General features: G+C 41.0%; 1 long non-coding RNA gene and 1 pseudogene across 2 annotated transcripts; one reads left to right on the plus strand and one right to left on the minus strand.

The window, feature by feature from the left end:
• Positions 1 to 3404: 3404 nt before the first annotated feature.
• On the plus strand, positions 3405 to 16958 carry LOC123725643 (keratin, type I cytoskeletal 19-like; annotated as a pseudogene). The gene is made up of 9 exons (XR_014379830.1): positions 3405 to 3786; positions 12295 to 12423; positions 13906 to 13988; positions 14219 to 14375; positions 14730 to 14891; positions 15080 to 15205; positions 15748 to 15968; positions 16667 to 16733; positions 16872 to 16958. The product of XR_014379830.1 is annotated as a keratin, type I cytoskeletal 19-like (transcript).
• On the minus strand, positions 7226 to 8173 carry LOC106587059 (uncharacterized). The gene is made up of 2 exons (XR_006757959.2): positions 7914 to 8173; positions 7226 to 7775 (listed from the first exon to the last, which is right to left on the minus strand). It is a non-coding gene; the product is annotated as an uncharacterized LOC106587059 (long non-coding RNA).
• Positions 16959 to 20668: the final 3710 nt, after the last annotated feature.

Genomic DNA, 20668 nt, shown 5'->3' on the forward strand with positions numbered 1-20668 from the left:
TGTAAATTAGATTTGTCTGTATTTCATGTTCAGTTAATGTGCAAATATTTCTAAGTTTTCACTTTGTCATTATGGGGTATTGTGTGTGTGTATATGGGTGAGATGTATATTTGTTTAATTCAATTTTGAATTCAGGCTGTTACCCAACAAAATGTGGAATAAGTCAAGGGGTGTGAATACTTCCTGAAGGCACTGTATCTGTGTGCTATTCACCACTAATGATTTTTGTTAATGTGAAAAGGCCCTGGGGATATGTCTGTTCATGCTCTGACAAGGTAGAACTCATTCATCATCATAACATGGAAAGAGGCAGGGCTCAATTAAGTCTAACCTGCCTTGCAGTGCTTACAGAGCAGCTAATTTTCCCTGAATTCAAATAAAATCCTAGAATGGTTTTCACTGCTGTAAAAATCCAACTACAAACTCCTCTAACAGGTTGATGGTTTTAAGAATTAGTGCGTGAGCTTGGGCAGTTTTTATTAAACAAAGAGATTGTGCAAACATACAGGGTTGACTGTAATCCAGCCTCAGTATGTTGGAAAGTAAAGGTCCATCTCTACATCAGCAGAAATAATTCGATTTTGATCACTGAGATGTATTTGAAAAGTTTATTTCCAAAACGCTTCATGTGTTTGTAAAATATCACTGTTCTCAGATTGTTTTATTCCTACATTTTAGAATAATACTTTTTTTTGATACAAAATGCTATAAATATGTTTTTAGCTGGAATTGAATGTTCTTATCCTGTATATTTGACTGTGATATCCCAGATAGTACATTTTGTTTCCTTGGAAGTTGTGGGAACGTGCGTTTTTGGTTTCCCATTGGTTCTGGGAACGAAGCCATACATTTCCTGAACTTTTACACTTATTGTTGTTTAAACAAAAGTGAAATATTCTCCTATTCTGGGAACATACATTTTTAAGGGAGGTTCTGAGAATGTTTTACTATGGTTCCCTGAATGTTTTCCTGGGAGGTTTTATTAATGTTCTGAGAACGGAAATTATAGGTTATTTGAAGGTAATTAAATAACGTTCTGAGAACATGTTTGTTTCAATAAGACTTTAAATTACAGTGTGTGTTTAGTTGTTGTGAACTCCAAGCACAGATAGAAATTCATTTACTTAGGCATTAATCAATCAAACACTTTTTTATTGTGGCATGGCATCTGAGATTTTAACCTATGATCTTCTGCTCTATTCATTGAATTAGTCCACTGCGCCACCAAGATGGAGCTAGCATGCCATGTGTGTTTTTTACTCATATAAAGCTGTTCATTATTGTTTATTCATACGGACCCTATTTCAAAATTGAAACAAGTACTCATTAAGATCAGGTGTGGGCGAGGTGAACACACTTAACAAGATAGAGGATAGAGCATTTTTGTTGATGCTAAGAACGGAATGTATGTTTTTAAATAACATTCTTAGAACGTTCATGTTTTCTTATGGATTTTATGGAAAGTTTCTTAATGTTCTGAGAACATGACTTTAAATAGAACCATGAGGAAACCTGCAGAAAAAGTTATGCTGAAGTACTTAAATTCTCACAGAAGAACATTGTTTCTTAACTTTCTCTGAACGTTCTGAGAACTTGACTTTGAATAGAACCAGGAGGAAACCTGTAGGAAATGTCATGGCAGCGGAGTGGACAAGACCAGGCACTAAATCAGACTGGGGGGGGGGGGGGGGGGGACGACATCATCAATTATGTTTTTTCTACACAGAAGATGATGACAAAGTATTGCCTGATGATCTTTTACATTTCCCAATACCTTTCTGATGCATTTTAGTCACTTAAAACCATACTTCCTTCAGACTGAAATGCTGTCAAAAGTACTTTAATACTGATTTGTAATAGACTGTCATACCCCCAATTAAAAAAGTAAACATTGACCATTGATTACATCACTGTCTTTACATGGTGGGGTTGCAAAAAAATCTAATGTAAAAATTCTAAATATTGCTGTATCATTTTGTACATTTCTTTATAAAAAATGTATTTATTTGTTACATTTGACTGTGTGAAACCTAACAGTATTAACAAATACATGTCTGTCACTGAATAACCTCATGGGATAGTGAAAAAAAACACACCAATCTCTTTCATAATGTCTTTAAACAATAAAAGCTAATTTACCAACATTTCTGAAAATGGATATAGACCGTTTTGGAATAAAACTGATACATTTATTCAGGTTGTTTTGCATACACTTGTCCTTTGAATAAATCCCACTATCCAAACCAACATTTGAAGGCAAGTACTGAGTAGGCAAAATGGAATGTGTGTCACGCCCTGACCTGGGAGAGACGTTTTTCTCTGTTTGGTTAGGTCAGGGTGTGATATGGGGGTGGGCATTCTGTCATTATATTTCTTTGTTTAGGCCGAGTATGGTTTCCAATCAGAGGCAGCTGTTTATCGTTGTCTCTGATTGGGAATCATACTTAGGCAGCCTTTTCCCACCTGTGTTTGTGGGTAGTTGTTTTCCGTTTAGTTATCTGTTACCTGACGGAACTGTTTGCTTTCGTTTTGTTTCTTTGTTTAAGTGTTTCGTTATATTAATAAATATGAACACTTGCCACGCTGCGTTTTGGTCCCCTTCGCATTACGACGAAAGCCATTACAATGTGAGGAATTCTGAGGTTTATTCATATTTCAAATAAGGTTATAGTTACTGTACAGTACATCTTTTGAATTCAGAAAGAATGAGAAAATCATAAGTGATTTAGGGCAACATTCTATTTTGTCAAAATAGTAAGAATACCTGCTACACATCTTTGACAATGATTGAACACACTATCCAAACCAACTAATCTGAGAGCAAGTATACTGAGTAGACAAAGTAACAACATTGAATGGGTTGAGTTTATGAACAGTTCATAATGGTTATTTACATTTCAAAAAGATGACTGTTACTGACCATCTTTTCAAATGGATAGAATGACAGAATCATCAAATGTAAGTGAAGGAGTGACTTGGTGCAACATTTTAGTTTGGTAAAATAATAACATAACACATACAATATTTAGCCTACAAATCCTGATATATTAGACATTGTACATTTCAATAAACAAACTAAAATGTAATTGAAAATGGATATCTGAAACCATGGAATGTCAGCTTTACAAAACACATCCAGTAATGTTCTCAAGCTGTCTGACTTGTCAGTCTATACCTGTCAAACCCACTGCCCTTCATTAACCACAACCTTTACTGAACCATTCATTTCCCTAGATGTCCTTAGTGACTTGATGTCTCTTGTTACATAGTTATTGCAAGCCTTGTACCCACCCACTGAACAAAACAATTAGATATACCTTCATTCCAAGGAATAGTGGTGACGCAGTCAAGCATTCTTAATGCAACTATATAAGAAGCTGTATAAGGGGTTATTTTACCTGTCGCCTCCAACTCGGAAGAACGCACTTTAACCTCCCAGGGCGCATCGCCAGACGCCAGACTATCTCTCGCCATGTTAATTGTAGCCAGTCGCAGTAGTAGCCGTAGATACCGTAGATACATCTCACGGAGCGGTGTCGGTTCGAGTGGCCTCAGTTCGTCCGGTGGGATGCAGTTTTCCAGCGGTTTGGGAGGCGGTAGGTCCCGCATGAGCGTGTCCTCTGTTGGGAGCAGTCGCGCGCCGAGTGAATATGGAGGTGCCGGGGGATACGGCACCCGTATCTCTCAGTCTTCTCTATGGACGGGCCAGACCAGATCACTATCGGTGCCAACGCGAAGCATACCATGCAGAATCTGAACGACCGTTTGGCCACCTACCTGGAAAAGGTAAGGCAGAGTGATGGGGATGTACAGTAGATGGAGATTACGCGCGTTGAGCAATATTACGCACGGCCTAGATTGTGAGCGGAGACTGAAAGACAAGGCAGAGTGATCACTCTTTTCAAACCACAACATATTCGATGATACAGAAAAATGTTGCGAGAAAGTGATCTTTAATCTTTGTGATAAAGCTTTTTTGTTTTCAGTAAACCCTTTAGTCAATACTATCCAGAATGTTCATTTAAATGGGATAATACAGTAGGCTACAGCCAATGGACCGCATATATATATATATATATATATATATATATATATATATATATACCGCTCATATATATATAGTATATATATATATACTGCTCAAAAAAATAAAGGGAACACTAAAATAACACATCCTAGATCTGAATGAATGAAATAATCTTATTAAATACTTTTTTCTTTACATAGTTGAATGTGCTGACAACAAAATCACACAAATAATCAATGGAAATCCAATTTATCAACCCATGGAGGTCTGGATTTGGAGTCACACTCAAAATTAAAGTGGAAAACCACACTACAGGCTGATCTAACTTTGATGTAATGTCCTTAAAACAAGTCAAAATGAGGCTCAGTAGTGTGTGTGGCCTCCACATGCCTGTATGGCCTCCCTACAACGCCTGGGCATGCTCCTGATGAGGTGGCGGATGGTCTCCTGAGGGATCTCCTCCCAGTCCTGGACTAAAGCATCCGCCAACTCCTGGACAGTCTGTGGTGCAATGTGGCGTTGGTGGATAGAGCGAGACATGATGTCCCAGATGTGCTCAATTGGATTCAGGTCTGGGGAACGGGCGGGCCAGTCCATAGCATCAATGCCTTCCACTTGCAGGAACTGCTGACACACTCCAGCCACATAAGGTCTAGCATTGTCTTGCATTAGGAGGAACCCAGGGCCAACCGCACCAGCATATGGTCTCACAAGGGGTCTGAGGATCTCATCTCGGTACCTAATGGCAGTCAGGCTACCTCTGGCGAGCACATGGAGGGCTGTGCGGCCCCCCAAAGAAATGCCACCCCACACCATGACTGACCCACCACCAAACCGGTCATGCTGGAGGATGTTGCAGGCAGCAGAACGTTCTCCACGGCGTCACCAGACTCTGTCACGTCTGTCACATGTGCTCAGTGTGAACCTGCTTTCATCTGTGAAGAGCACAGGGCGCCAGTGGCGAATTTGCCAATCTTGGTGTTCTCTGGCAAATGCCAAACGTCCTGCACGGTGTTGGGCTGTAAGCACAACCCCCACCTGTGGATGTCGGGCCCTCATACCACCCTCATGGAGTCTGTTTCTGACCGTTTGAGCAGACACATGCACATTTGTGGCCTGCTGGAGGTCATTTTGCAGGGCTCTGGCAGTGCTCCTCCTGCTCCTCCTTGCACAAAGGCGGAGGTAGCGGTCCTGCTGCTGGGTTGTTGCCCTCCTACGGCCTCCTCCACGTCTCCTGATGTACTGGCCTGTCTCCTGGTAGCGCCTCCATGCTCTGGGCACTACGCTGACAGACACAGCAAACCTTCTTGCCACAGCTCGCATTGATGTGCCATCCTGGATGAGCTGCACTACCTGAGCCACTTGTGTGGGTTGTAGACTCCGTCTCATGCTACCACTAGAGTGAAAGCACCACCAGCATTCAAAAGTGACCAAAACATCAGCCAGGAAGCATAGGAACTGAGAAGTGGTCTGTGGTCACCACCTGCAGAACCACTCCTTTATTGGGGGTGTCTTGCTGATTGCCTATAATTTCCACCTGTTGTCTATTCCATTTGCACAACAGCATGTGAAATTTATTGTCAATCAGTGTTGCTTCCTAAGTGGACAGTTTGATTTCACAGAAGTGTGATTGACTTGGAGTTACATTGTGTTGTTTAAGTGTTCCCTTTATTTTTTTGAGCAGTGTGTATGTATATATATATATATAACTTTTGCTAAACTTTTAACTTTTAAAAAACTATTTATTCGATCATTAGCTTTTCGAATTGTAAAATTGCTATTGAGAAGAAGCAGTAACCTATAGTTTGCCTGTAAAGCTCCAAGGAAAGTCTCATTATTAAAAAGACACACCTGTGTCGTGTCTTTGGGGGTACCATTAAACGGAAGATATGTTTATCAATTAGCTCCCTGTAATTATTATCACGCGATTAAACTGATTAATCGTTTAATTGTAATTAACTAGGAGGTCGGGGCACCAAGGAGAATATTCAGATTACAAAGCTAGAATTTTCCTAATATAACTTTCCTGTACTATAATATTCTATTCTATTATAGTATAGGTCGATTATCTTCTAAGTTTAAATGGTGGATTTACCTCTAGTCCAGTCTCATTCCAAAACGTCGTAAATTGTTGTATCTGCACGAACCCAGTCTTTACTAAAATCATCCATACATCAATTGTCTTAAAATCATTTATTTACTACACTAAGTAATTAACAGAAAAACATACAAACAGTAATTATCGTCAACAAAGGATTGGTATCGGAATGTGCCCTTGTGGGCTAAACAGGCTGGTCGGCCTGTTGAACAATGGGTCATAAATGGTTAGCTGAGAAGTTTACACAGAGTTCATTAACAATTGAATACTACAGACGAAGAACCATATATGTGACAATTTTTCCATTTTAAGATAATCAGTTATTTTTATATTATTAATTGTGTGTACCACATTAGGTGTTTTATGGTTGACAAATAATTCACCATACTCATATCTTCCAACAACAATTGATATTTTTTTGTTATTTCAAAAAATACTTTTTTTATTGCCGTTTTAATTTTTAGAATGTGGAAGAACAGTATATCTCCAGTGATGATTTCAGTTTGTGGAAGAACAGTATATGTGACATTTTGCATGACACTTGTAAGATGTCCTTTTTTAACACCTGATATGATGTTTTAAGTACTTTCAAGTGCAGATGCCCTTCATGTAAATAACTTAAATGCAATATGTAGTTAATTCATTTAATGGAGGTTCATTTAAAGGTGGTCTATCAACTTTAACACTGATGACTTTTCTTAAAAGTTGAGTCATGAAATCTTAGTCTCATTTAAAATGAAGCCCTCAATGTGAACATACCATAGAATAACTACAAAAATAGAATTCAATCAAAAGAAGCACAACTTCTACATATCAAATATGGATCAATGTCATGTGCCAATATGCAGGTCCCTAAGGTCAATATTACAAAACGTTCAGAAACCCATTCTCTTTGCGTTTAACACTATGATCAGCAATTAAGTTTTGAATTGCGTTAAACCCATGCTAAAGGCAAGAAATGTCCTGTACTGAGGTGACAGCAGTAAATAAGTATTAACTGCTTAGAGTTGATGCTAAATGTGGTGACAGAGAGACGTACTGTGTATTGTAATGAATAACAAAAGGGAATCAAGATCAAATGAATACTCACATACTGTATGTGATGACTTGTTTGTTTTTAATTAATTCAGATTTAAAAAAGGTTCAAATGATCACACACAAAATCATTCTCAACAGAACACATTGTACATAACATTTTCTACACTAGGAACAACATCTTAAAATTAAATTAATTCAATATATTGTGCTGGTTGAAATCATACACAAATTGATTCACATAGAAAATTCCTACAATAGGGGTGACATGTTTTCTGAAATGTATTCAGATTCAACATACTATACAGGTTCAGGGGATCATAAACTCACAGAAAAAACGGTTAATTATGTAGCTTGGTTTAACATCAAATTATTCACTCTGCAGTGATTTATAAAAAGAGCGTGCAGCAGCTGGCAAGTAGTTGAGCATGGTCATCAGATCTTGGTACTTGTTTTTTTTGATGGGCAGAGGACTCTCATATGCTCTAGGGTAGTGGCTTGCAAAATAGGGAGGTTGAGGTGTAGCTCCTTGTTTTGGTTTGGAGATCAGCCACGATTTCCATCCCTCAAATAGACTGTGGCTCTGTCTGGCGTACAGATTCCAAGGATCCTCAACTGAAATTACAACAGAAACATTTTAAGTTCCTGACATCAATAAACAACTTTCACAGTCAAGCACTAGGATATTTTATTGTTAGAACAACATGTTGCATGTTGATGATGAATGTTAGTAAACTATTCTCTGTGCAATACCTGTGATATACTGTCATCGGATCTTAGAATGAGCCAATGTTTGCGATCGATTCCTTTCCCAATACCTGTGACTTTTAACCACCTCACTGAGGTGATCTGTAGTCCAGCTGGTCGCTTGAGGACAGAATCTGGAAGGTGCCTGAAGTCTTCACATTGCATCCTCATCACCTTGAATGGTTTTGCTGGTTGTGCTTCAAGTATCATCTTTGAAACATCATCAGGTGTATGAAGGACTGACACCTTGCGCCTCTTCTCAATGGTGGCAAATGATCGATCACAAGGAAGAAAAGAATGACCAGAGACCATGAACTTCTGTTCAACTTGGGTAAAGTAACCCATAGAGATGAGCATCGACATCAGATTGAGCATCCGCCAGTTGTTATTCTGCCCACAGCATCTGTCACTGAAGATGATCAACTTGCGCACCTCTGGTTTGGGGAGTGGCGTGAATTTTGTCTTCACCCACTTCAATATGCAGCTTGCTACCTCAATGGAACCTCGGTGTGCAATCCCCTCATGCCAAACACACATGTATGCAGGATCTTCTTTTCCAAGTTCCTGGATGCAAAGGTTAAAATTTGACAGCTGCCGCTGGTAGTAGACATTGGAGTGGGTCAGATTAGGGGTGTACATCACCCCCTGTAGATCCACAGAAATGACATGGCAGTCAGCATTGGCTTTAGCCCACTCAGTGTCACTTTGAAGCTGTGTGTAGGCCTTTTCGGCTTTTCGATGGTGCAACTCACTTTCAACTGCAATCTTCCTCTTCTCCTCTTCAGATGTTGCTGCTGACATCTTAGTGAAGAATGCGTCACATTTGCCACAGGTGTCACTCCTGGGTTGGCCGAAATTGAGACTCTGCTGTTTGAAAATGTCCCTATAAACCCAGAATTTTGCAGATGATGTGGTATTCTTCTCTTTGTAGAGTCGGTACATTCGCAACAAATTCAGATCAGGGCTGAGGTATTCTCTGTGTACATCCCCCTTCATCCGAGAGTAGTGGTTCTGGGTTCTTGGGAAAGATAAAATGTGCTCCTTGATGCCCTCTTTCACTGTAGCATGTATCCGATGTGGCCTGTAAGGAGACAACAAGATGTTGTTGAACTTGTATTCTCTCAATGGTCTAGGGACCTGCCTTAGAGTGCAACTGTGTCGCTATAACCGGGGTACAAATCCCGGTCACGCCATTGCCGTTTGTGGCCGGGGGGTCCTGTAGGGCGGCGAGAATTAGGCCAGTGCCGTCCGGTGGGAGGGGGAAGGTAATCGGCACTCAGTCCTCAATGCTCAGGTTGTAGTTGGACAGCTTAATTACCATCATTTTGTTTAAAAGTAATAAACATTTTTATATTTTTGTTTCAGAATTCGCTATTCATCCATTCGATACTCTATGTTAATGTTTAGAAGATTGTTTAGAGCACTGCTATAGTGAAATAATCCAGGCTGGAATCCATAGCGCATTACCTATTGCTATGCTTCCCTCTTCCATCTTCTAAAGGAGACCTAGCCTCAGTAGCCTGATCTGGAGACCCTGCAACCTCACCTGCCTCAGCTTGAACTCCTAACTTTTCCTGAACAACCTGACCAAAACAATTACATTTCAATTAGCAGGTTCTAAAAAAACGAGTACAAAGAATACAATATGTTTGTAATTGATATTCATATAGACATTAATTCATATTTTCACTTGCCTGAAGACGGCTGTTGGTTAGCTGGAACACAGACATGAAAGTGACCTTGCACACATTCGATCTCTGGCCTGCTTGCTGTACATGGTATTTGAAGGTTTGTTTCCGTCGTTTGTTCTCCTTTGTATCCTCAGGTTTACGTCTCCGTTTCACCTCATGCTGCAATAAAAATTGACAATGATAAATTCAGAATTTAATATACTGTAGCACATTCAGGGTATTGCTTGATCAGGACCTCCATCTTTCACACACTCCCAACCTATACACAGAATGAGTTTGTGTTACACCATTGTGTAACACTGCACTTTTAGAGTTAACGTTAATGTACGTATCATTACTGTCAAAGTTAAACTATGCAAGTGTTCAATATAGCTATTATAATAATAATAGGAGTTTTGTCCTATTTCTAACCTGTTCTAAGCCGGAGAGAATCAACGCTTGTTGTTTCTCGTATGGGACAGTGTAGAAAGTGTTGAACAAATGCAGCTTGCGCTCATCAGTCAACTTTCCACAATCCTTTCTGCACGTAGTGGAACACGCTCTTCCCTGCAGGATACAGTGTAACGTTACATATAACTAGCTAGCTACTGTAGCCATGTCGAATCATCCGGTGGATGGAGAAAAAGTAGCTAGCTATGTTTCTTCTATAATCTAGCAATAACATTTGTAACGATAATGTATAAGTTAGTAGCCAACGAACTTTAGCTAATATGTTTTCTCTATAGTTACAAATTAGACAACCCAGAACATACATGTTAGTTACTGTACTCAATAGCTAGCTAGCTAGATTGTTTGATATACGGTTCTTCCACATACCTCTTTTGGACAGCTTTTTCCAGTTTTTTCTTGACCCTTACGATTTGTATAGGGTTTTCCCGCATCCCGTAAGATCTTCCTTTGCCTGTCTTTCCATTCTTTTAGTTTAGTTTTACGTTTCTTTCCCACATTTCGGCGATTTTCATCAGCAACAGAAAAGTTGTGCGCTTGTCCGTCCATTCTGAGTGGTGCACATAAACGGTTATTCCACGAGAGCCTATCTTTAAATTTAAAAATATTGTTAATTAGCGCGTGGAAAGCTTGTGAAACCGGTTCACTATAGAAAAAGGGTGTCCAATAACGATTTTTCATGTATATCTCTTTTTTTTGAAAAATGTCACATATATGGTTCTTCGTCTGTAGGATTCAATTGACAATTGAAGGCTCACTCATTCGGGAACAATTGCAATCAATATATATATTTACGCTCAGTGTGTCGTTCTGATTCTTGTTGGAGAGTAGTTCTGTTGGGGAGTTTTGTCCGCGTTCTCTCTCTCTCTCTCTCTCTCTCTCTCTCGGTTAGAATGGATCTTTCAGAGCGACATTCATTAATGTCGTCATCGAATGGTTGTTTCGTTGGTCTTCGCGTTCGATGATATAATTTACTTAGCTGCAGACTAATAATTAATATCAAAGACTTGTTCTTATTCTGTCGGTATCAATAGTCTAAAAGTTAACCACGTGGTATGGTTCACTTTCAGTAGAGTACTTGGATGGTCAAACCTCTGGCCATAGAGTGTAGGCCTGGTCTCGAGAAATGTAAATCAGGGAGTGTTTTATAGTGCCCATCGAACAGGCTGGTCAAATGACGCCTGGTCCTGTATATGTCCCTGGGGCGTGCCTATGACTGAGTTAGATTTGGTTACAGAAATACAATTCTATCACATTACATCAGTACATAGCATCTCAATGTCTTACAAAAGCTTAATACTTATCAATACAATACATATGAGGCAAGTCTTAAACTGAGTCTATTGTATAAACAGTTTTATGGTAATATGGCTATATTGTCTCTTCTGAGTATCACAAAATGGTACCAGCGGATCAGTTCATAGCTGGATTCTTCAATTCTATGAGTTGGAAGAATTTCCTTTGTCTCTCTATGGGCCATGTGGCCAGAGACTTTCCTGGAATTTTAGAGTTTTTTCTACCCTTTACACACAGGGTGGATTGTGTGCAAAAGGGAGAGGCCAACGTCATGACACCTGTATTACTATTATAAATACACGTTCCTAAATACACCTATTTATTTTATTTTACCTTTATTTAACACACATCACAACAAGAGAGACAACACTACATAAAGAGAGACCGAAGACAACAACATAACAAGGCAGCAACACATGACAACACAGCACGGTAGCAACACAACATACATAGTGAGGACAATGACATGGCAGGATTTGATCATTTATTTTCAATTCCATTATGTTGGGGATTATCTAATGGGAGAGTGCTGATTCTCATAACGTGATGTGTTACGCTCCAAATGGCACCCTATTCCCTATGTAGTGCACATCAGGGCTCACAGGGCTCTGGTCAAATGTAGTGCTCTATATAGGGAATAGGGTGCCATTTCAGATTGACCCATGAACTGAACTTTTTATTTGTATTTATTTAACCAAGAAAGTCAGTTAAGCAAGTCAGTTAAAAACAAATCCTTATTTACAATGACGGCCTATCCCGGCCAAACTCTCCCTTAACACAGATGACGCTGGGCCAATTGTGCAGCGCCCTAAGGTACTCCAAATCACAGCCGGTTGTGATACAACCTGGGATCAAACCAGGGTCTGTAGTGACGCCACTAGCTCTGCGATGCAGTGCCTTAGACCACTGCGCCACTCGGGAGCCCAAATGATTCCCTCTCCCTGTGTACACAGGTACGCTCTCTTGAGGCAGCTAATAGCAAGTTGGAGCTGCAGATCAAGGAGTTCTATGAGATGAGATCACCGACTCACAAGAAGGACCTCAGTGGGTTCTATACCACCATCACAGACATCCTCAACACGGTACTTCTGGGTAATGTAGTCTTAATGTAGCGACCCACTGGGCACACACTGGTTGAATCAACATTGTTTCCATGTCATTTCAATGTAATTATGTTGAAACAACGTGGAATAGACGTTGAATTGATGTCTGTCACAGTGGGCAGGGTGGTGAGGATAGGACTGAGACGACGCCAACAGCTTTGTGAAAGAAGAGCGTCACTAGGATGAATTAGATAAGTGATAGATTTTAGGTATAATTCCTGTTGTCTCTCAGAATTTATCTTGTTGATTGTTGAAAAACATGTTCTGTTGTAAATTAATGAAAAGTAGACATGAACCAGATATGCTGATGTCTCCCAGTCCCTGCCGCTGAAAAACATACCACAGCATGATGCTGCCACCACCATGCTTCACCGTAGGGACGGTGCCAGGTTTTCTCCAGACTTGACGCTTGGCATTCAGGCCAAAGAGTTCAATCTTGGTTTCATCAGACCAGAGAATCTTGTTTCTCATGGTCTTAGTCTTTAGGTGACTTTTGGCAAACTCCAAGCTGGCTATCATGTGGCTTTTACTAAGGAGTGGCTTCCGTCTGGCCACTCTTCCATAAAGGCCTGATTGGTGGAGTGCTGCAGGGATGGTTGTCCTTCTGGAAGGTTCTCCCATCTCCACAGAGGAACTCTGAAGCTCTGTCAGAGTGACCATCACCACCCTGACCAAGGCCCTTCTCCCCAGATTGCTCAGTTTGGCCGGGCGGCCAGCTCTAGGAAGAATCTTGGTGGTTCCAGACTTCTTCCATTTAGGAATGATTGAGGCCACTGTGTTCTTGGGGACCTTCAATGCTGCAGAAATGTTTTGCTACCCTTCCCCAGATTTTTGCCTCGACACAATCCTGTCTCAGCACTCTACGGACAATTCCTTCAACCTCATGGCTTGGTTTTTGCTCTGACATGCACTGTCAACAGTGGGACTTAATATAGACAGGTGTATTCCTTTCCAAATCATGTCCAATCAATTGAATTTACCACAGGTGGACTCCAATCAAGTTGGAGAAACATCTCAAGGATGATCAATGAAACAGGGTGCACCTGAGCTCAATGTCGAGTCTCATAGCAAAGGGTCTGAATAGTTAGGTAAATAAGGTATTATTTTAATTTTTTTCTAAAAACCTGTTTTTGCTTTGTCATTATAGGGTATTGTGTGTAGATTGCTGAGGATTATTTTTTTTTTAACCCATTTTAGAATAAGGCTGTAACATAACAAAATGTGGAAAAAGTAAAGTGGTCTGAATACTTTCCGAAGGCATTGTAGATAAGTGATAGATTTGAGGTGTAATTCCCATTGTCTCTCAATGTTTATCTTGTTGATTGTCAAAAAACTGTGTTCTGTTGTAAATTAATGAACATTAGACGTGAACCAGATCTGCTGATCTAAACATATGATATCCTATACATAGTTGACTCTGTTATTATATTCCATTGACTGTGGCTGTCCTCCTGTTCCTAGATCCAAGCCAGGTCTGTGGAGAACTCTCAGATGATCCTGCAGGTGGATAATGCCAGACTTGCAGCTGATGACTTCAAGATGAAGTAGGTGCACTTCCTGTTTGTACTGTACACAGCCTCTGTGAGTGTACTGATTCTGTTTGTAACTCTTGGCCTATAGGTTTGAGATTGAGTAGATCGAATCCTCCCAGATATACAGAAATGCTCATGGATGTAGGCAGGGGCTATGAATCAGTTTATGGTTGGGCAAGTTGTATCTTGGTTTGTTGTGAGGAGGAACTAATCAAGCCCTCTTCTTTCCTCAACCCCTGTAGGTTAGAGACGGAGGCTAACATGCGTATGAAGATGGAAGGGGATGTGGCTCGTCTGAGAGGAGTCCTGGACAGCTTTACACTCACCAGAGCAGAACTGGAGATACAGATTGAGGGGCTGAAGGAGGAGCTGGTCTACCTCAGGAAGAACCACGAGGAGGTCATTTCTCCTCACACACTCAAGTCTTAACGCTTGTGCTGTTGGCTGAAGTGCCAATGTGCCAGGACAGCCACATGTGGTTTTTCATTTGGACACAATGGCTCCCCCTGTAGTATTTGCATTGTTTTCGCATTTGAATGTATTTATTAATTCTCAGTGGGTTTGAGACCTTTCCATGTTTGGCCCCAAGGGGGCAAAACTCACCCACAACAAATCTAGGGCAACTTCACTGTTATTAGTACTCAAATATACAGTAACTGATTGTTTTCAGGTGCTTTTGCCCTTCCCTGTGTATATGTAAACTACAAATCCCAGGTATTATAGAACAATTTGTCCCCCTTTTCATGTTGTTAGGAGATGCATTTGATGCGGACGCAGCATTGTGGTGCTGTGAATGTGGAGATGGACTGTGCTTCCTCAGTGGACACGAGCAAGGTTCTGGAGGAGATGAGGACCCAGTCTGAGGGCATGTTGGCGAAGAACCAGAGAGATGCTGCCAAGTGGTTTGAGAGCAAGGTGAGACAACCTCTGAGAATAGGACAGGGGGACTTGAAAGATGTGGGCATGGGTCCCTAAATGTGTTTCGTGAGAGGCACAATTGACATGTATTTTGTGAAGTGGTACTATACTTTTGACTAATACGGTGTGTGTGTGTGTGTGTGTGTGTGTGTGTGTGTGTGTGTGTGTGTGTGTGTGTGTGTCAGGTGGAGGTGCTTCAGAACCAGATCACCACCAGCACCACAGAGGTGAAGACCTCTCAGTCTCAGGTGACTGACCTGAAGAGGACCTTCCAGAGCCTGGAGATTGAACTGCATGGCCTGCTCACTCAGGTATGATGTCAAACCATCTTAGTGAATCAGCCTCCCTAAACATATAGCATTTCTCTTTACCCTACCTCTGTTCCTAAAATATGGAATTCCTTTAGGTCTTAAAAGAACAGTACACTCCAAAATCAAAGTTTGTTAGATGTTTTCAGACCTCCACAGTGGTCTAATGTCAAGGTGTTCTAACACCTTTATGCACACCAATCTAACTATCTCTACCCTTCTTCATATCCTCTTTATACATTTCTACTACCCTTCCTTCCTTCCTTCCTTCCTTCCTTCCTTCCTTCCTTCCTTCCTTCCTTCCTTCCTTCCTTCCTTCCTTCCTTCCTTCCTTCCTTCCTTCCTTCCTTCCTTCCTTCCTTCCTTCCTTCCTTCCTTCCTTCCTTCCTTCCTTCCTTCCTTCCTTCCTTCCTCCTCCTTCCTTCCTTCCTCTCCTTCCTTCCTTCCTTCCTTCCTTCCTTCCTTCCTTCCTTCCTTCCTTCCTTCCTTCCTTCCTTCCTTCCTTCCTTCATCTTCATCCCTTACAAACATAAACACATTCCTAGAAGGGGGACCTGGAGCAGAGCGTCACTGATATAAAGGGCAGCCACGGCTCCCAGCTGAGCCAGCTGCAGGTTTGTATCAACAGCATGGAGGAGGAGCTGCAGCAGCTCAACGTCAGCATCCAGCAGCAGGCCTCCGAGTACCAGATCCTCCTGGACATCAAGATGAGGCTGGAGATGGAGATCGCTGAGTACAGGAGGCTGCTGGATGGAGAGGGACTCAGGTGAGAGGGGATAATGGAGGGGCAGGAAAGAAGGAGGGATGGGGGGATGACAGCTGTTTATTGGCACCTCATTGCAAACAGCGGTGGAAAAAGTACCCCACTGTCATACTTGATTAAAAATAAAAATGCCTTTAACAGAAAATGACTCAAGTAAAAGTCACCCAGTAAAATTCTAATTGAGTAAACGTCTAAAAGTATTTGGTTTAAAATATACTTAAGTATCAATGGTAAAAGTGTCAATCATTTCAAATTCCTTGTATTAACCAAATGGCACCATTTTTTAGTTTTTTAATTTACAGAAAGCTAGAGGCACTCAGACATAATTTACAAACAAAACATGTTTGTTTAGTGAGTCCGCCAGATCAGAGGCAGTAGGGATGACCAGGGATGTTCGGTTGATAAGTGCGTGAATTGGACTATTTTCCTGTCCTGCTAACCATTCTAAATGTAGCGAGTACTTTTGGGTGTCAAGGAAAAGTACAATATTTTCTGAAGGAATGAAGTGAAGTAAAAGTAGTCAGAAATATAAATAGTAAAGTACAGATGCCCCAAAAAACAACTTAAGTATTACTTTAAAGTATGTTTACTTAAGTACTTTACACCCCTGATTGCAAACTAGTTGATCAAGATGTGTGTTGGTGAGTTTAGCTGACCGTAAGTGTTCATCGCCTGTGTCTACCATTTGGCATTGACACCAGACAGGAGGTCAGGAAAGCGATCGTGGTCGAGAAGATCCAGGAAATACAAGTCCAGGAAGTGGTGGAAGTTGAGCAAGCAGGAGAATAATTAATCAAATGAATGAATCAATGAAAGAATCATGTGTTCCCCATAATACACACAATGAATGACTGAATGAATTCCTGTTTGGTGGCTCTTTCCACAGAGTATAATCCACACATGCAGAAGCGGGTGAGGGTGATCGTGGAGGAGATGGTGGATGGGAAGGTGGTATCCACCTCAGTTGATGAGAAGGTCCAGGATATGAACTAACTGAGAAGGCCAGATAGTTCCGGAATCTGGTGAAGCGGTAACGGACCACACATACCCCTGGACCACACATACAACTGATGACGGGGTGTTCAAGCCTCGTCTATATATACAGTTGAAGTCGGAAGTTTACATACACCTTAGCCAAATACATTTAAACTCAGTTTTTCACAATTCCTGACATTTAATCCTAGTACAAATTCCCTGTTTTAGGTCAGTTAAGATCACCACCTTATTTTAACAATGTGAAATGTCAGAATAATTGTAGAGAGACTGATTTATTTCAGATTTGATTTCTTTCATCACATTTCCAGTGGGTCAGAAATGTACATGCACCCAATTAGTATTTGGTAGCATTGCCTTTAAATTGTTTAACTTGGGTCAAACGTTTCGGTAGCATTCCACAAGCTTCCCACAATAAGTTGGGTGAATTTTGGCCCATTCCTCCTGACAGAGCTGGTGTAACTGAATCAGGTTTGTAGGCCTCCTTGCTCGCACACACTTTTTCAGTTCTGAGGTCAGGCTTTGTGATGGCCACTCCAATACCTTGACTTTGTTGTCCTTAAGCTATTTTGCCACAACTTTGGAAGTATGCTTGGGGTCATTGTCCATTTGGAAGACCCATTTGCGACCAAGCTGTAACTTCCTGACTGATGTCTGGAGATTTTGCTTCAATATATCCACATAATTTTCCTCCCTCATGATGCCATCTATTTTGTGAAGTGCACCAGTCCCTCCTGCAGCAATGCACCCCCACAACATGATGCTGCCACCCCCTTGCTTCATGGTTGGGATGGTGTTCTTTGGCTGGCAAACCTCCCCCTTTTTCCTCCAAACATACAGAGATGGTTGTTATGGCCAAACAGTTCAATTTTTGTTTCATCAGACCAGAGGACATTTCTCCAAAAAGTACGATCTTTGTCCCCATGTGCAGTTGCAAACCATAGTCTGGCTTTTTTTATGGCGGTTTTGGAGCAGTGGCTTCTTCCTTGCTGAGCATCCTTTCAGTTTATGTCGATATAGGACTCGTTTTACTGTGGATATAGATACTTTTGTACCTGTTTCCTCCAGCATCTTCACAAGGTCCTGTGCTGTTCTGGGATTGATTTGCACTTTTCGCACCAAAGTACGTTCATCTCTAGGAGACAGAACTCGTCTCCTTCCTGTGCGGTATGGCGGCTGTGTGGTCCCATGCTGTTTATACTTGCGTACTATTGTTTGTACAGTGGTACCTTCAGGCGTTTGGAGATTGTTCCCAAGGATGAACCAGACTTGTGGAGGTCTATAATTTGTTTTCTGAGGTCTTGGCTGATTTCTTTAGATTTTCCCATGATTTCAAGCAAAGAGGAACTGAGTTTTAAGGTAGGCCTTGAAATACATCCACAGGTACACCTCCGATTGACTCAAATTATGTCAATTAGCCTATCAGAAGCTTCTAAAACCATGACATGCATCTTTGGAATTGTCCAAGCTGTTTAAAGGCACAGTCAACTTAGTGTATGTAATCTTCTGACCCACTGGAATTGTGATAAAGTGAATTATAAGTTAAATAATGTTTCTTTAATCAATTGTTGGAACAATTAGTTCATATAGAAAGTAGATGTCTTATTAACCGATTTGCCAAAACTATAGTTTGTTAACAAGAAATGTGTGGAGTGGTTGAAAAAAGTGTATGCAAATTTCTGACTTCAACTGTATGTATGTATATATATTTCATGGTCGCATACTGTAATATGTCACTTTTGACAGGATTGCATCAGCTGAATGATAACTGATGTAATTTACTCATGTTACCTTATAACTCTATCATATGGCAAATTGAATATTATTTCTAGAATGTGTTTTTCTTGTTCCATTTGTTGCCACCAGGTGGCATGTCTCTCATTTAAACATCTTTGGCCAGCCCAATTAAAAGTGAAAATTATCTCATTTCAGTAAATTGAAAACAGATTATTACAGTTACATAAGCGACATCAGGGAAAATACGATTTGCTTCATCAGCCATTATAAAGCTATTTTAGCTCCTTTGTATACTCCCAGGACCACAAGCCATGTATGTTCTCTGTACTTTATGAAAGGTTTAAAGTTAATATTCTGTAGGCATATGACACTGACGCTACATGATAAATTTGGCTGTTGATTAAATATAGATGTCAATGCATTTCAGGACACTGATATCATAATTGAGGGTCCATTGCTGTCCTCTAAAAAGATGAAACGAAACACCTTTGCAGATTGGAGGAGGCCAACACACATACTGTGCCTTACATTATATGAGCATAACACTCATGGGAGTTTCACTTACTCAAACATGTTCTCAGAGCAGAACGGATTATGATTGGTTCGATCAGTCACCCAATGAAAATGGAGAGGAGGTGGGAGGAGGCACAGTGGCGACACGTCAATCACGGCAGGTGGGGCGTGTACTATATACACATTCCTATCCTCGACTGGAGCACATTTAAACAATTGAACAAAAAGGTCTGACAATTACCTCAAGCACAATAGAATATAACAGTCCAAAGAGAGATTCAGACTATAAACGTGACTCAAACCTTGAATGAGTAGGTGTCCAAACTTCACAAATTCAAATTCCTTCTGTCTGTCTCTTTTCACCAGTGAAGGTCACATGCAGTTGGCCAGTTTTTTAATTTTTTTTATATATGCTATTCTTAGCATATTCGTAGCGTCAGCGTAGTTTTGCATGTTATTTTGGCATAAATACGTGTTACATATCAGTTAGTGAACAATGTAAAAAAATAAATATATAATTTAATTCATCAAGCCGCATAGAACCATGGTCTCTTTTGTTTTCTTGAGTAAGGCAGCTCCAAAATGTAGGTGTTTCAGGCCTAGCTCAGTGCTTTCTGTGGTGGTGGGGCGTGCTAGCAGACAATAGGAGCATTGCGCCTTGATTGGCTCAGTGTTCTGTTACTCATGGGGACCTTACGTAATCGCCAAGCTTAAATCCTTAGAAATGGTAGACAGCCCTTTGGGTCCTGCCATAGAGTTATATTACAAGTGCCCTTCCAAGAAGGCTCAAGGTCATTGGCCACAGAAATTACGTCAAATCACGTTATATGTACAGTAGCTTTGATTGGACTGATCATGTCAACATCTTACTTTCACAATCTTAGCTAGCAATCATCATCATGATGTCAAAAAAACAAAAGAGATGATCGTGGACTTCAGGAAACAGCAGAGGGTGCAGCCCCCTATCTACATTGACGGGACAGTAGTGGAGAGGGTGGAGAGTTTTAAGTTCCTCGGCGTACACATCACGGACAAACTGTAATGGTCCACCCACACAGACAGCGTGGTGAAGAAGGCGCAGTAGTGCCTCTTCAACCTCCGGAGGCTGAAGAAATTCGGCTTGTCACCAAAAACACTCACAAACTTTTACAGATGCACAATCGAGAGCATCCTGTCGGCTGTATCACCGCCTGGTACAGCAGCTGCTCCGGCCATAACCGGAAGGCTCTCCAGAGGGTAGTGAGGTCTGCACAACGCATCACCGGGTGCAAACTACCTACCCTCCAGGACACCTACACCACCCGATGTCACAGGAAGGCCAAAAAGATCATCAAGGATAGCAACCACCCGAGCCACTGCCTGTTCACCCCGCTATCATCCAGAAGGCGAGGTCAGTACAGGTGCATTAAAGCTGGGACCGAGAGACTGAAAAACATCTTCTATCTCAAGGCAATCAGACT

This window comes from Salmo salar, chromosome 12 (assembly GCF_965601325.2).
Source record: "Salmo salar chromosome 12, fSalSal1, whole genome shotgun sequence".
Classification (NCBI taxonomy): Eukaryota; Metazoa; Chordata; class Actinopteri; order Salmoniformes; family Salmonidae; genus Salmo; species Salmo salar.